Source organism: Cydia splendana, chromosome 22, assembly GCF_910591565.1.
Source record: "Cydia splendana chromosome 22, ilCydSple1.2, whole genome shotgun sequence".
In the NCBI taxonomy this organism is placed as follows: domain Eukaryota; kingdom Metazoa; phylum Arthropoda; class Insecta; order Lepidoptera; family Tortricidae; genus Cydia; species Cydia splendana.
This window is the reverse complement of record NC_085981.1, coordinates 11,066,671-11,081,587: the sequence shown is the minus strand read 5'-3', so window position 1 is coordinate 11,081,587 and position 14,917 is coordinate 11,066,671. Positions and strand designations below refer to the sequence as shown.

At 37.0% G+C, this 14,917-nt stretch overlaps 1 protein-coding gene across 2 annotated transcripts in view; it reads left to right on the top strand.

Annotated features, from left to right (window-relative positions):
* LOC134801459 (ATP-binding cassette sub-family D member 1) overlaps window positions 1–14,917 on the top strand; it is a 116,097-nt gene that overhangs the window by 61,402 nt on the left and 39,778 nt on the right. The window contains exon 1 of one of the 2 annotated variants that reach the window (XM_063774051.1): window positions 8,378–8,490. The exons of the other annotated variant lie outside the window; for it this stretch is intronic. The gene's annotated coding sequence lies outside the window, so the exon portion shown is untranslated. Of the gene's footprint in view, window positions 1–8,377; window positions 8,491–14,917 lie in introns of those variants that run through there. 2 annotated transcript variants of the gene reach the window in all.

The window sequence follows — 14,917 nt, the reverse complement described above, 5'->3', positions numbered from 1 at the left end:
TTGCACTAATATGTGAGTGCGAGCGAGATGTATAGAAAGTAAATTACGTTCTCGACGGCGTTTATGTCAGTGAAAAACTGATGGTAACCGTACTGGAATGGCACCCCTGATATCGATAAGTGTTGAACGTTGTGCCGGAGCACAGAATAAATAATAGTACTAGGTGCAGAGACTCACTCTCTAACAAAACGCGTCTGTTACGATCAGGACAGGTATGGCCGCTAGATGGCGACAGCGCTACGCGCGGCTTATGGCTAGCCACCAAAATTGGTGTGGAACGGATGTACTTTTAGCTACCTGTAGCAAAGCGACGAAATCGCGGAGTGAGCCACGCCTGGCCGGAGCTTGATCGATATCGGTACTATTTACAGGATCGTCCATACTATGGACAACATTTAGTTACTATGGGGTCATCCATTAATTACGTCACACGAATTTCTAGGTTTTTTGACCCCTCCCCCCCCCTTGTCACATTTGGTCACATTTGGCAAACCCCTCCCCCCTAGTGTGACGTCACATTTTTTCTACTAAATCGCCAAATCGAATTAAGTAAGTACCTAAGTATTATTAATATTTTATCAAAATATTTTTGACGATATAAATATTAGTAATTTTATAACCCAAAACTGCTTAGGAAAGAAAATTAAAAGAATAAAAACGATTATCGTTTTAAAAACTTGTTATTTAAATGTAAGTACAGCGAATAAAATAATTAAAAAAAAAAATTTCGGTTACTGATGAAGTTAAAGTGACGTCACAAAGTTTGTGTCTCCCCCCTCCCCCATGTCACAATATGTCACATTTTCTTGACCCCCTCCCTCCCCCTAAACGTGTGACGTAATTAATGGATGACCCCTATGGACTCTAACTGAATGTGACGTTTTCAATCTAAAGGTACGACATTCTAGGTTATCGATAAGGTTGATTTTAAATTGAAGCTATATTAAGCACATCAGTGTTTCAATGATCTTATAGTTCGTTTTTTTTAGTATTAGAAAAAAGGTAAACAATCTTGATGTGTCTTTTAATTGAAAAACACGTTTTAAAAATAAGTCAAGGAAAATATGTAACAAATACGAATCTAATACGATCATTTATATTCTTCTGCTTTCATAAGTAATAGCAAAAAGAATAGATAGTATAGAGGGGTCCTGTCATTGTAAATTTTGTAGTCACTGTAAATTTACTGCCATCTATCGACACACAACTAAAACTCAAAATGAAAACGTATAAAGTTATCAAAAAATGTATATATATGGATAAATGATTTTATTATTTTTATATCATTTTGATCCATGTTCATTCACTGATATCTAGGTGTTAAAATTGTTAAATATGAAACGGTGTCGGTACGCCATCTAGCCGAGGATAGGCTAAAGGTGTGTGCGGCATCTATTCGAGAATGACTTTTACTTGAATTCCGAGGCACGTTTTTTCCTTAGACTTTATTCGTCTTATACGAAGTTACATATGTCTTTGGTAATAGTTACTGATTTTTAAAAAGCGTTTTTCTATCAAAAGACATATCAGTTAGAGATCTCATCGATATAGATCTCATCTTCTTCCTATGCTAATAAAACCGGCCAAGTGCGAGTCGGACCGCAAACGAAGGGTTCCGTACCATTATCTACAAAAACGGTCACCCATCCAAGTACTGACCCCGCCCGACGTTGCTTAACTTCGAGCAAAAATCACGTTTGTTGTATGGGAGCCCCACTTAAATCTTTATTTTATTCTGTTTTTAGTATTTGTTGTTATAGCGGCAACAGAAATACATCATCTGTGAAAATTTCAACTATCACGGTTCGTGAGATACAGCCTGGTGACAGACAGACGGACGGACGGACGGACAGCGGAGTCTTAGTAATAGGGTCACAAAATATTCATCTTAGCACTTACAATACAACCCCTCTGGTACTGCGGGTGTCCAGGAGCGACGGTTATTGCTTACCATAATGTGATACGTCTCCTCGTTAGCCTCCAATATCATTAAAAAAAATAACTTAAGCAACCGAGAGATTTTTGGTTTGAGTTTCATTTTATAATAGGGTATTTGACTGTATTTAAAATAAATTATTTTACACCATGCATGAAATAAAGCACCAGAAGATTAATAGAGAAACGTAGGCAGCAGTTATTTTTTGACACAATATCTATTTTAAAACCCGTATAAAACTATAAAAAGTAGGTAATTTGATTGTGACGTCACATGCTAGTGATTCATATAAATTCCATAGTAGCAAAATCGTTTTGACAGTTCGAAAAAAGGAACTGATTTGACTAGTAGTCTAATACCCTATTTGACTTGGTACGTCGGTCCCGTCATAAAGTATCTGATACTAGATGTCGCTACGTGTCTCCCGTTAATATAATTATGAGTATAAAATAATTAATACTTAGCCAAAGTCAGGAATGTCCGATTTCAAAGACTTGTTACTATTCTATTGATTTCATTTTTTATAAAAATACGTCACAACCAAACCAAGCTCCCACTAAAGCACCTACATAATACTTATATTTACAAACATATATACATGGAAACTTCCTGCAATCGTGCGTCAGAACTCCACCTTAAACCGGTCGTTTAGACCTTGCCGCTTAACCCCTAAATACTGTGACGTTTTCAACCAAAAGGCACAACATTTTCGGTTGTCGATAAGGCTGATTTCAAATTGAAGCTATTTATAGCCCTTTTGGTATGAGAATGACACTTTGAAGTCTACGGAAGCCAGTGTTGCTCGAATATTCTACTAGAAAATCCTAGCCTAAAGCCTAAAAAACCGGCCAAGTGCGAGTCGGACTCGCGCACGTAGGGTTCCGTACCATCACGCAAAAAACGGCAAAAACTAGCTATCACGGTTCATGGGATACAGCCTTGTGACAGACAGACGAACGGACAGACGGACAGTGGAGTCTTAGTAAATAGGGTCCCGTTTTTACCCTTTGGGTACGGAACCCTAAAAATGCACTTTTTAAATCCAGTTATACAGTTATTAAGGATAAGATGTTATTAACGTCAATAACGTCATATTTTGTGTAATTTTAGAAATACAAAAAAAACTGGTCACATTTTTTGCCAGTCGCGCGCACCCGAGCTGCATACATCGCTGTCATCGCCATTGTTTGTAGCTATTGTAGTACACGTCAAAGGGCGTCGGACCACTGTTACTTTTTACACTGTGCCATTACATTGGTTATAGGTTATCCATGTGAAAGGGCCATGTTGTGGGATCGAGCACCTGCGGCCCCATTGTCATGTCTTCTGGAACAATCGATATAGCCACCATTGCTTTTACTACGTGCTAATTAAATTCTATTCAATTATAGAAAACAATCCTAAGGCCCGCCCACTGCATGACCGGTCACCGTAGCCTGCAGGGGTGTTACATGCGCGTTGTCAACCCTTTCAAAACTTGTCCACTACTTAATTTGAAGAACTCCATTACTGTACCTAGTCTCTCACGAAAACCGTGATTAGACGTTGTTTTAAAAAAAAGCGGACAAGTGCGAGTCGGACTCGCGCACCGACGGTTCTGTACTTTTTTGTATGTATTTGATGTTATAGCGGCAACATAAATCAGCTGTTAAAATTTCAACCGTCAAGCTATCACGGTTCATGAGATACAGCCTGGTGACAGACAGGTGGACAGTGGAGTCTTAGTAATAGGGTCCCGTTTATACCCTTTGGGTACGGTACCCTAAAAACAAGGATCATAAGGGCAGTGACAGCTTTTCGTATAAGTATTTCAATGCGCTTAGAGTACCTAATGACAGATCTGTCAATGTTAGATGGCTTAAATATCTAATTAATCGTTGTAACACGATAATAATAAAATAATAAATAAAAATAAAAAAGCCTTTAATTCCACACAATACGAATAATACTTAAAAAATAATAATATTATAGCTAACTAGACGTGCGCGCCGGTAGAAAAAAATCGGGCGGCGGCGCGCCACGAAAAAATCCACGGCGGCGGCGTAACGCCGGCGGCGTGGGATTTTCAACTTTTCAATATACGTATAATGAAAAACCAAGATTAACTCTAAATCAACAAGGGAAAAAATCTCAAAAAAAACTGTGTTACATCGTTTTTTTGGTTTATTGTAGAAAAAAAATCATGAAAAAAAAAACTAATTATAATGTTGAAAAAAACATATGTCAAGTATGTTGGACGTTGCTATGATCGGTGTAAAAAAAAAGATATGCCGCGTAATGAGAATACGTCCAGTATTTTGGACACGCCGAGTATAGAGTACCTACCTACTGTATGTGTATAACGGTTTTTTATTCCAGTTCATATTTTTTTAAATAAATATAGAATAATTGCATTTTTTAATTAGAAATACACTTACTGATAATGTCAACTTATGTAATGAATTTAAGTAAGTAAGTGAAACCTATTATTTTTATATTTTTGCAATAACTTCATATCTCGTAGGTGGTAAAATTTTACCAGTCATTGACGTAATTTATTTCACATTAAATCTAACTTAGCGGGGTATCCTAGGAAGCAGTCACATCTGAGCAATGGTTTTTACAATAATGCATGCATTTTTATCTAAATTTTCGTAATAAATTTCTCAAATGAAATCGGGTCTGTCTCTTGATGAAAACAAATCCACACACACTCATACATACACCACATCCACAGGAAAAAAAAAACATAAAAATATATTTTTTTAATCTAGTCCAACATATTGGACTTAGCAAAAGTGCCGTTTAATCGACAACGGGCAAAATAATGGACATTACACCTTTTACACTTGTTTTTACCCATAAACACAAAACAGTTTTATGTAAATCATATTGCCACGTAAAAAACAGACCAGTTAGTAACCTATTACACGTTTTAACGCTGCTTAATACTGTCATATAAAAAAAATGAAATAAAGGGAAAATGTCAGTCCGTCGGATGCTTCCTTGCAAGTTCTGCGTTCTGTAGGACTTTGACAAAAAGATTATGTTCACACTGGTTCCCAATATTTTCTTACTTACTTAAAAATAACACAGTATATCATTCAAGTAGTAGTAGTCGTAGTTTCCTGGTAGTGTAAGTACGCTACCAGGGGAAAGTAACGCTATGCTATATGTGGTGCAGAATTTTTTTTTTGGGATGTCCAGTATAGGTGACGTTATCGATTTAAGGGTTAAAATAAATCAAGCAATGAATTAAAAAAAAACGGAACAGTCGGAACGCTAAAGGTAGGCACGTTGCACGTGCTTTATATCCATTGATTTTAAATTTGTACCCTCTTGCGGGTTATGTCTCGGCGCGAATTTTAGACTAGGTACCGGCGGCGGCGGCGGCGCGCTGTCTCCTTATGGCGGCGACGCGCCGCGGCGGCGCGCACGTCTATAGCTAACATATCTAATTATTGATATTATAATAAAAAATAAAAAAACTTAATTACTATCTATCGCTATGATTGGTGGACCTCTTCGCGAGTAAAGGCCTCCCCCAGCCTCCGCCATCCTGAGCGGTCCTGCGCTACCTCTTGCCATTTGTGCGGTATGGTGTCGGTGACGTCATCGACCCATCTTGTGGTTGGTCTGCCAGGTTTTCTTTTTCCTTGTGGCCCTTTCCAAAGTGTCACACGATAATTCACCATAATGTCGTACTAAAAGTACGTGTAGTAAATTAAGTTTTAACTATATTCATAAATCTTCTAAGTGTTCAGGTTTTTCTTTCGGTTTTTACACGTAGGTACCTACCTATCAATTGACGACAAAATGTTGAACTATGGCCTCTCTTGTCGTTAAGCTAGAATCTTCTATGTAACCTCTAAGTCAAGTCACTTGCCAGACGGGGTCCCTGTGTTTGACATCACTGAGAAAAAAAATCGTTTAAAACAATTGAAATAGCGTTAACGTTTAATGCTTTAAACAGTTCCATATTTATCCTATTTCTGAAACCGTTATCTTTTCAGGATTTTCGTAAGGTTATCCTATAGATAGGTTAGGTTAGGGTTTTTTTATGGCAATCCGCTTGGCAACTAATCCGAAGAATTGGCGTGGGCACTAGTTTTTACGAAAGCGACTGATGCCATATGACCTACCAACCCGGAGGGTAAACTAGGCCTTATTGGGATTAGTCCGATGTTTTCCTTCACCGAAAAGCGACTGGTAAATATCAAATGATATTTCGTAGGTACATAAGTTCCAAAAAACTCATTGGTACGAGCCGGGGATTGAACCCGCGATTGCAAGATTTGCAAGTCGCACGCTCTTACCGCTAGGCCACCAGCGGTTCTTCTTTATATATTTAATTGTATAAAATGTATAATATAACATTTATCTATCACACTTGACTCGAAGCTATTTTAATCGACATAGTCATTAGAGTTCTGGAATTTGCGGCTTTCATATCTATTTTATTTAATAGAACTTTAACCTTATCTTATCTTTTTTCGTGCTGTCCTCATGACACTAATAAATCTAATAATGGCATTAATTACCTTTGGTCGTTCGGCTCGGCTCGCATCGGCCGGCGCCTGCCAGCGCGTCGACGGCTTTTTCGCTCTTATTGCGCAGACATAAAGCTTTTTCCTATCGGCTTTTTCCGCACAAATATTCCATCCATCTACATGTTATTTTAAGTATTCTAGCAAATAAAATAATTCTGATTCTGATCCATTTTACTGCACATATATTTGTAATTTCTACCTGATTTTTTTATTGTAGGTACTTGCAATTCGTTGTGTTTTTTTGTGTTTGTAAATAAATATATTTTTATTTATTCCGAGTCGATATATCTATCGGAAGAAGAGGTATTAATTGCCAAAATAATAGTGAACCTGTAAAGAAACTTCGTTTTGTGTCTACAATACGGGACTTGGGCACCAAAATTGTTAAACGAAACTTAACTTTATTATTTTTAATTAAGATTGAATTTCCATTAATCATAAATTTTGAGATGTGGTCGTATTGCAGGCAGGCGGCGTTTTAGTCACCCTTGCAATAGAATATCAATGATCTTTTTAGAATATTAATATTCGCGACCGGTGCGAAAAATATCACTTGTATTTTAAAATCCCGTCGTTAATATTATTATTTACTTATGACATATTTATTATGGTGTGCACCCATATTTTTACACTTAACTTCACTTATATTTTTTTACCGATGCTTACATACCTAGGTAAGGTACCAATAAATTTAACCACAGCAATTGATATGACGGTTGCACTCTTTTTGTCTATCGTATCACGCTTCTCGCACTTACATAGGTAGGTACTTGTTATAAGGAGACAACAACGATGATAAAAACGCAACCATCATAGACCTCAAATTATGACTTTGAAATTGTGGTAATGATAATGACAATGACTGATGAGGTGCAACGGTGTTTTGAATTTTATAACTAGGTTCCAGTCTAGATAGCTTAGCATTTAATTTTGTACCGTGCCTGTCTAGTTTCTCGCCATACAAAGATAATTAAATTTTAATCTAAATCTACCAAAATCTACTTATTTCAAAATAATGAGAGAAATAATGTCTTATTATTATTAACGGTGGTGGCCGAGTGGATATGTCGTCCGACTTTCAATCCGGAGGTCGCGGGTTCAAATCCTGGCTCGTACCAATGAGTTTTTTTCGGAACTTATGTACGAAATATCATTTGATATTTACCATTAGCTTTTCGGTGAAGGAAAACATCGTGAGGAAACCTGCATACATCTGCGAAGAAATTCAAAGGTGTATGTGAAGTCCCCAATCCGCATTGGGCTAGCGTGGGGACTATAGCCCAAGCCCTCTCGCGCATGAGAGGAGGCCTGTGCCCAGCAGTGGGACGTATATAGGCTGAAATGATGATGATGATGATGAATGTCTTATTGTCGATTTCGTTATAGGCCTTACGTAAAGCTTTTCCCACTAAGACACAGTTTGATGATACAAATTATACAATACAATACAAAAATATCAATATCACCATATGCAATATCACACAAATGTTAAAGGGCAAGGATCTCATCTGACATTTGACTAATCTAAAAACTGGACAAGTGCGAGTCGGACTCGCCCACCGAGGATTCCGTACTTTTTAGTATTTGTTGAACAGAAATACTACATCATGTATGAAAATTCCAACTGTCTAGCTATCACGGTTCATGAGATACAGCATGGTGACAGACAGACAGTGGAGTCTTAGTACTTAATAAGGTCCCATTTTTAACCTTTGAGTCCGTACCCACGGTTACCCTAACCCAAAAAAGTAGCAAAATCAAAGTCCCCGCAACAGCAAACAGTAGACATTTTTTTTTTCTATCCGTAAATCTGATCGATAGGTACAGGCAAATCTACATTTGACCTTGCGGATAATCGTGGACGTGATTAGAACACCGTCATGCAATTATCTCTAGAATCTCTTCAGTCGTACCACAAACGCGGAGGCGCGCACACGCACCATACGACTAACGCATGCGACTAATCGCAGAATAATCGTGCTTAGTGTGTGTGATTGTGATAAACTAAATGGATTGCGATATTTGGTAAGTGAACTTTTGAGTTGATCGCCTTGAGTTATGTTTTACGCAATTTAAGACTTTTATTCAGGTTAGAAATTGGATTTAATGATTGCGTTCGCTATTTTTGCTTGGTTTATTTTTTTATGAAGCTACTTTTTTATGGTTATGGCGTTCCGTTTGATATTTTTACATACCGTAGTTTCACGACTGCACTGGTAGAAACTGGAAGGAACTGAATTCCACTAACTCAAAAAAATGACTGCTATTTGTTTACTGTATCCTCCTAAGACCCAGCGTACAATTATTTGTACATATTCCAAAATCTATTTTGAACTTTTACTGTGTAACTAAGGGTTCCAATTTAAAAAACAAAACAGTTGCTTCTGGGTCTAGGGTATATTATATGTAAAATAAAAATAAAAACGTGCATTGTGTACGTGACATTGTAAATATTTAAAAAATCGTAGATAAAAAACCTGTTTTGTCATTATTTCCACGGGCCTAAAAACCAAAGGTTTTTTGTATTTGTCCCTTATTATTTCACACTGTATTTAAAAATAAAGTTAAGTTTTTACTTATAACTACAATGTGTGATGTATGTATGTATAGTGATCCCAAATATCCCAAAATAAGAATTCATATTAAGGTACTTTTTGAATCCTCAGATGTCAATTTTTATCATGATTAGAGCAAATTTTCCGTCGTACGTACCGTTTGTGAACTACAAGCAAAAGACCTCCACTTTTTTCCACAACTCCTGGAATAGAGCAAACTCGGATTACACTAATTTAGGACAAATGAAGGTATTAAGACGATTTCCAGCTTGCTGGGAATTAATTCCTGGAAAAAATCTATTTTGATTGGCCTAAATAAAATACACCTAAAATAAAAAAAAACCGGACAAGTGCGAGTTGGACTCGCCCACCGAGGGTTCCATACTTTTTAGTATTTGTTGTTATAGCGGCAACAGAAATACATCATCTGTGAAAATTTCAACTGTCACAGTTCGTGAGATACAGCCTGGTAACAGACGGACGGACGGACGAACGGACAGCGGAGTCTTAGTAATAGGGTCCCGTTTTACCCTTTGGGTACGGAACCCTAATTAACTTACGAGTAAAACCTATGACCCCCTAGGTACGCATGGAAGGCATGCAGACAATGCCAGTGTCGAGAGGCTGATGAGTCCTGTACGGTTACCATCAGTTTGTCACTGACATAAACGCCGTCGAGAACGTAATTTACTTTCTATCCATCCCGCTCGCACTAATATGCGAGTGCGAGCGAGATGTATAGAAAGTAAATTACGTTCTCGACGGCGTTTATGTCAGTGACAAACTGATTAGATGGTAACATGAGGCAAAGGGTATCCCACGTTTCTGAAACAATGCTCAATATTCCATTGCAAATTTATGTATTAAACATTTGTATTTTCCATGTAGGTATTCACAATCGTTCGTTCAATATTAAATACTTTTATATCATTACAAGTTTGTAAAAATAATCATTTATTTACATACAAGATATATACAGTGGTACTACTAAACGAAATTAATAACTAGCTTACTTAAATCTAGTTTGTAAATGATCTCCCGTGATTATTTCTTACTTGCGGCAGCACGATTCGAACTTTAAGATACTTACGTCAATTAATAGATCTAGCAACGATATGGATTAGATATGTCAGTGTCAAGTGTGACGTTCCTTCAAACAAAAACGTCACTTAGCACTGAGCAACTTTTACTATGGCACCAAACTCGAAATCGCGAAAAAAAATTTGACTGTTTCATACATTTTGGCTGGTCTATTTTCTATGGGAGGGTAAATTTATTTTTCGCGACTTCGGGGTTGGTCCCATTGTAAAAGTTGCTCAGTATATTCCCAAAACCTCCCTGGCAACGGGAATGCACTTATTTTTAGCCACCCTGTATAGAACAAGGTTCAAATTAAAAAATGGTTGTCTGTAAAGTCGGTTTACAGACGATAATTTTGCGTGATAACGTCATAAGAAAACATTACCATTACATTACGTAACGTTACCATGGTGATTTGTCCACAACGTTACCATGGAGATCCGTCCACAACGTGACACTTTCGTGCATGCTACCGGTGTTCATCGATTTATAAGACGTTATCACGTCAAAAATAGGAAAACTTATGGTGGGTCTTACGAGGGTAAGTCTATTGTCTGTGTTTACGAATAAAAAACATTCTATTCTAATCTATCTACCTTTCTATAAAAAATAGAAAACTAGGTAGTATTTGCCTCTTATTAGCAAACCTGGCTTTCTTAGCAAATATTTAAGCCAAAGATGTAAACTGTTTGCAGTTGCACTTACACACTTTACTCAGTACTTTCCTTGAGGCCGGTGAAAGTCGGTAGCATTATTCGGCGTTCTTTTATTTTCCATTTTTTACGTACGGAACTTTGTTGTGAATGGAAGTCATTATACGATGATCATTTTTCTTTTTGAAGTAATTCCTTAAAGCGATAAGACCGCCTGTTATTCACCTCTACTTTTGTTGCTATTTTCTATGTATTGTTTTTATTGAGGTGTGCAATAAAGAGTATTTGTATTGTATTGTATTGTATTGCATTGTGTGAGGAGTTGTAACCGACTGCCGAAGAATTGTTTTTCTAGCGTAAGTATATTATTCCTAATTCTTCGACACTGCCTACCGCCTATACCGTTTGACGTATTACAAACTACTCAAATTGAGTCGCTTAACTTCAAACTCGGGTAAATCCATCTGTCAGATTATGCGATTTTGGGATTAAGAAAAGGTAATAAGGGTAGATATTTGCTGAGAGGGTCCAATGGATTTACCCGAGTTTGAAGTTAAGCGACACAATTAGTGACCCGCCCCGGCTTGGCACGGGTTACACAAAATCTTAACAAATTATACATCTAAACCTTCCTCAAGAATTGATGGGTGAAAACCGCATGAAAATCCGTTCAGCGGTTTTTGAGTTTATCGCGAACATATACAGACAGACGCGGCGGGGGACTTTGTTTTATAAGGTGTAAAGGTTATCAATACTTTCGTCTCAGCTATGGAATGACATAAGGTAAACGTACTGGTGCTCGACGCGGTCCCAGTACATGTCATCTTGAAACTTAAGTCATTGTCAATAGAGGTGACAGCAAGGTGTCATTTATTGGGCATTAGCATGTCGAGCACTAGTACGTTTACCTTAATCGTATATATAAAATTACTAATTCCCACCGTAGTTGGGTTTTTAACTTAATTTGTTGAACTTGTTAAATGACGTTTTATTTTATTTTAAATTATTTTATTACTATCCTATGTCCTTCCCCGGGACTCAAACTACATATCTCTATACCAAATTTCAACTAAATCGGTTCAGCGGCTTAAGCGTGAAGAGATAACAGACAGACAGACAGACACACTTTCGCCTTTATAATATTAGTATGGATTCGTATGTTTCGTCGGTTATCTAAATGGTATTTATTAAATGTGTATAATTCTAGAATGTTATGATACCGTTTATCTCTGGTGTGACGGAGTTTCTAACACAAATATAAATAAGACAAGGACCAACGCTTCATATTTAGCTATAAATGTGAAATAAAGTTTCGGCCCAATTCGTACAATGCTTAAATAAGATGTCACAGCGATACGATACCGTGCTGCCAGTGTCAAAAGTGACGTTTTTGAAGAAATCGTTATCGTCTGACATCTTTATGAGCATGTTGTTCGAATTGGGCATTTTATTTTGGCATCACGTTCATAAGTTTGTCAAATCTCACAAGCCGTTCATAATCGTTTGTTTCTATCGTATCCGTCATTTGGCAAATCAAAACGTATGTAATCAACAGACATCGTAAATTTTATAATAAGCATTTTTGGTGCAGCGGAGTGCGGAGTGGTGTTAACCGAATTGGTATAGATAATTCCAAGTGAATTGGTAAATTAAGGTTAATATTAACGTAATTAACGCTAATTAATCATTAGGGTTGAAATTGGGTATCGTCTTGGGTCGTCCCATTCGTTTTACGTCAAGTTATTAAATTAGTCCTATTCTGCTTTCGTCACTCATTCTACATTCGTCACAATCGTCGGTGGCTTTCAATGCAGAATGAGTGACGAAAGCAGAATAGGACTAATTTAAGAATTTGACGAAAAATGAATGGGACGACCCAAGACGATACCTGAAATTGTTTATACATACCAATTCTGTTAACAACACTCCGCTGCACCGAAAATGCTATAAAATTTACGATGTCTGGTAATCAACCTTTGAAAAAATAGGATTAGGTATTAACTCATAACCTAAACCGAATCCTTTGATCTTAATTAATTGGTAGGTATTTATTTTACTCTCTCAATATATTCAGATGTAGATATGCTTTTTAATTAACTGCGAACTATCGCTGGCGTATTTCTGGACCGATACGACCTTCAAACCTGCAAGGAAAGAGCGTACTCCATCTTAATACCGACAACGCACTTGTAACCCCTCTGTAATTAGGTAGGTACCATCGTGCCTAGTGGGCGCAGCATGGTTCCATTTTTATCGCCTATCACTATGTCCGTCACTTTCGCACTTACATACTTGTTAGAACGTGACAGGCATGGCGACAAGCGATAATAATGGAACCATGCTGCGCCCGCAGTACTTGATAAATGTTACAAGGTTGTTACAAATTAATATTTAAACTCCAATAGATATCGTATAATTATAAACAAATAAATAAAAACACATGTGGCAGGTATAAGGCCAGTGGTCTAGAGTCCGTACGACCTCCTCTAGTCTTAAGGTCGTGGCCCAGTTAGACTACGGAACGTGTGAGTCAAGATCGAATTTGTTTACACGTGTTTTTTGGACCTTCTACACGTGTTTTTTGCCACGGCTCTGGGGTCCGCTTGGCCACTAATCCCAGGAATTGGCGTAGGCACTAGTTTTTACGAAAGCGACTGCCATCTGACACTTTTTAAGAAGTGTATTCTAAGACGCAATCTATTGCGAATTTTGTTAAGTTTAAGGCGTGACAATAAGCAACGTCAAATACAATGGTAATGGCGTCAATTGAAGATAATATTTATTTTGTATGAAAAATAGGAAATCTAAAGACTTTATAATTTTTAAAAGTGATTGAACAAAAGTGTCACCGTTTGAGGAGTACAATCTGTTTTAATTATTTGCTCGTATTACAGGCCACACCCGTATAAATAACTGTTACATTCACGCAAAAACACAGTTAAAGCGATTTGTGTTGTGAAACTTATATTAGGTACCTTTAAACGAGCAATTCTTGTATATTTATTTATATATATATTCAGAAAAATCGATCCAGTTATGTCTTATCTCTGGGAAAACGCGCATATTTGAGTTTTTATATGTTTTCCGAGCAAAGCTCGGTCTCCCAGATATAAAAAATAAAGCTTAAAGGTATTGAATTAAGGTATGTTGTTTATATACCTTCGTCAAAACATAACTATGTATTATCTACCCCTTTGCCTGTGTATTACGATTGTTATGATTTTTATTACTATATTAAATGGTGTGAATTAGTTAATAAAAAAGATAACTACCTATATATGTAATTGATATAATAGTTACCCATCGGCGTATATATCTAATATATTTATACACTTTCATTTATTCAAATTACACGAGCACTTATGAAATATATCGTAACCGTGAAGTTAAGTTACGAAAACAGTTCTGCCAAGGTTGCCTCAAGGTTTATAATATTAACTAAGTATTTTAATACACAAGGTATTATTTAAATTAGTTTGTGGTAGCGGTCACCGGTTAAGAAAAGTGGCATAATAAGAAAGGTTATTATGATAATTTGCAGCAGCAGCAGTGGTGGCCGAGTGGATATGACGTCTGACTTTCAATCCGGAGGTCGCGGGTTCAAATCCTGGTTCGTACCAATGAGTTTTTCGAAACTTATGTACGAAATATCATTTGATATTTACCACTAGCTTTTCGGCGAAGGAAAACATCGTGAGGAAACCTGCATACATCTGGGAAGAAATTCAAAGGTGTATGTGAAGTCCCCAATCCGCATTGGGCTAGCGTGGGGACTATAGCCCAAGCCCTCTCGCGCATGAGAGGAGGCCTGTGCCCAGCAGTGGGACGTATATAGGCTGAAATGATGATGAATGATGATTATGATAATTTTGTAAAATAGAACCATTTATAAGTCTGTATCTTTAGGTATTTAAATAAAAGTAAACAAAATCTACCCTCAAATGGCTCCTTAAGCTAGTTGAGGGTAGATGAAAACATTACACGATCAAATAATGTAGGTTAAAGTCAGGTCGTTCAGTGACTGATCCAGGCGCTTTTGTATTTGGTTGGTTAACCAATAAATGTTATAACTAATTACCCGAAAATGTACAAATTCTTTGTTTACTTTTATTTAAATACCTAAAGATACAGAGTATTACAGAGTATAGCGCTTGTGCACAAATC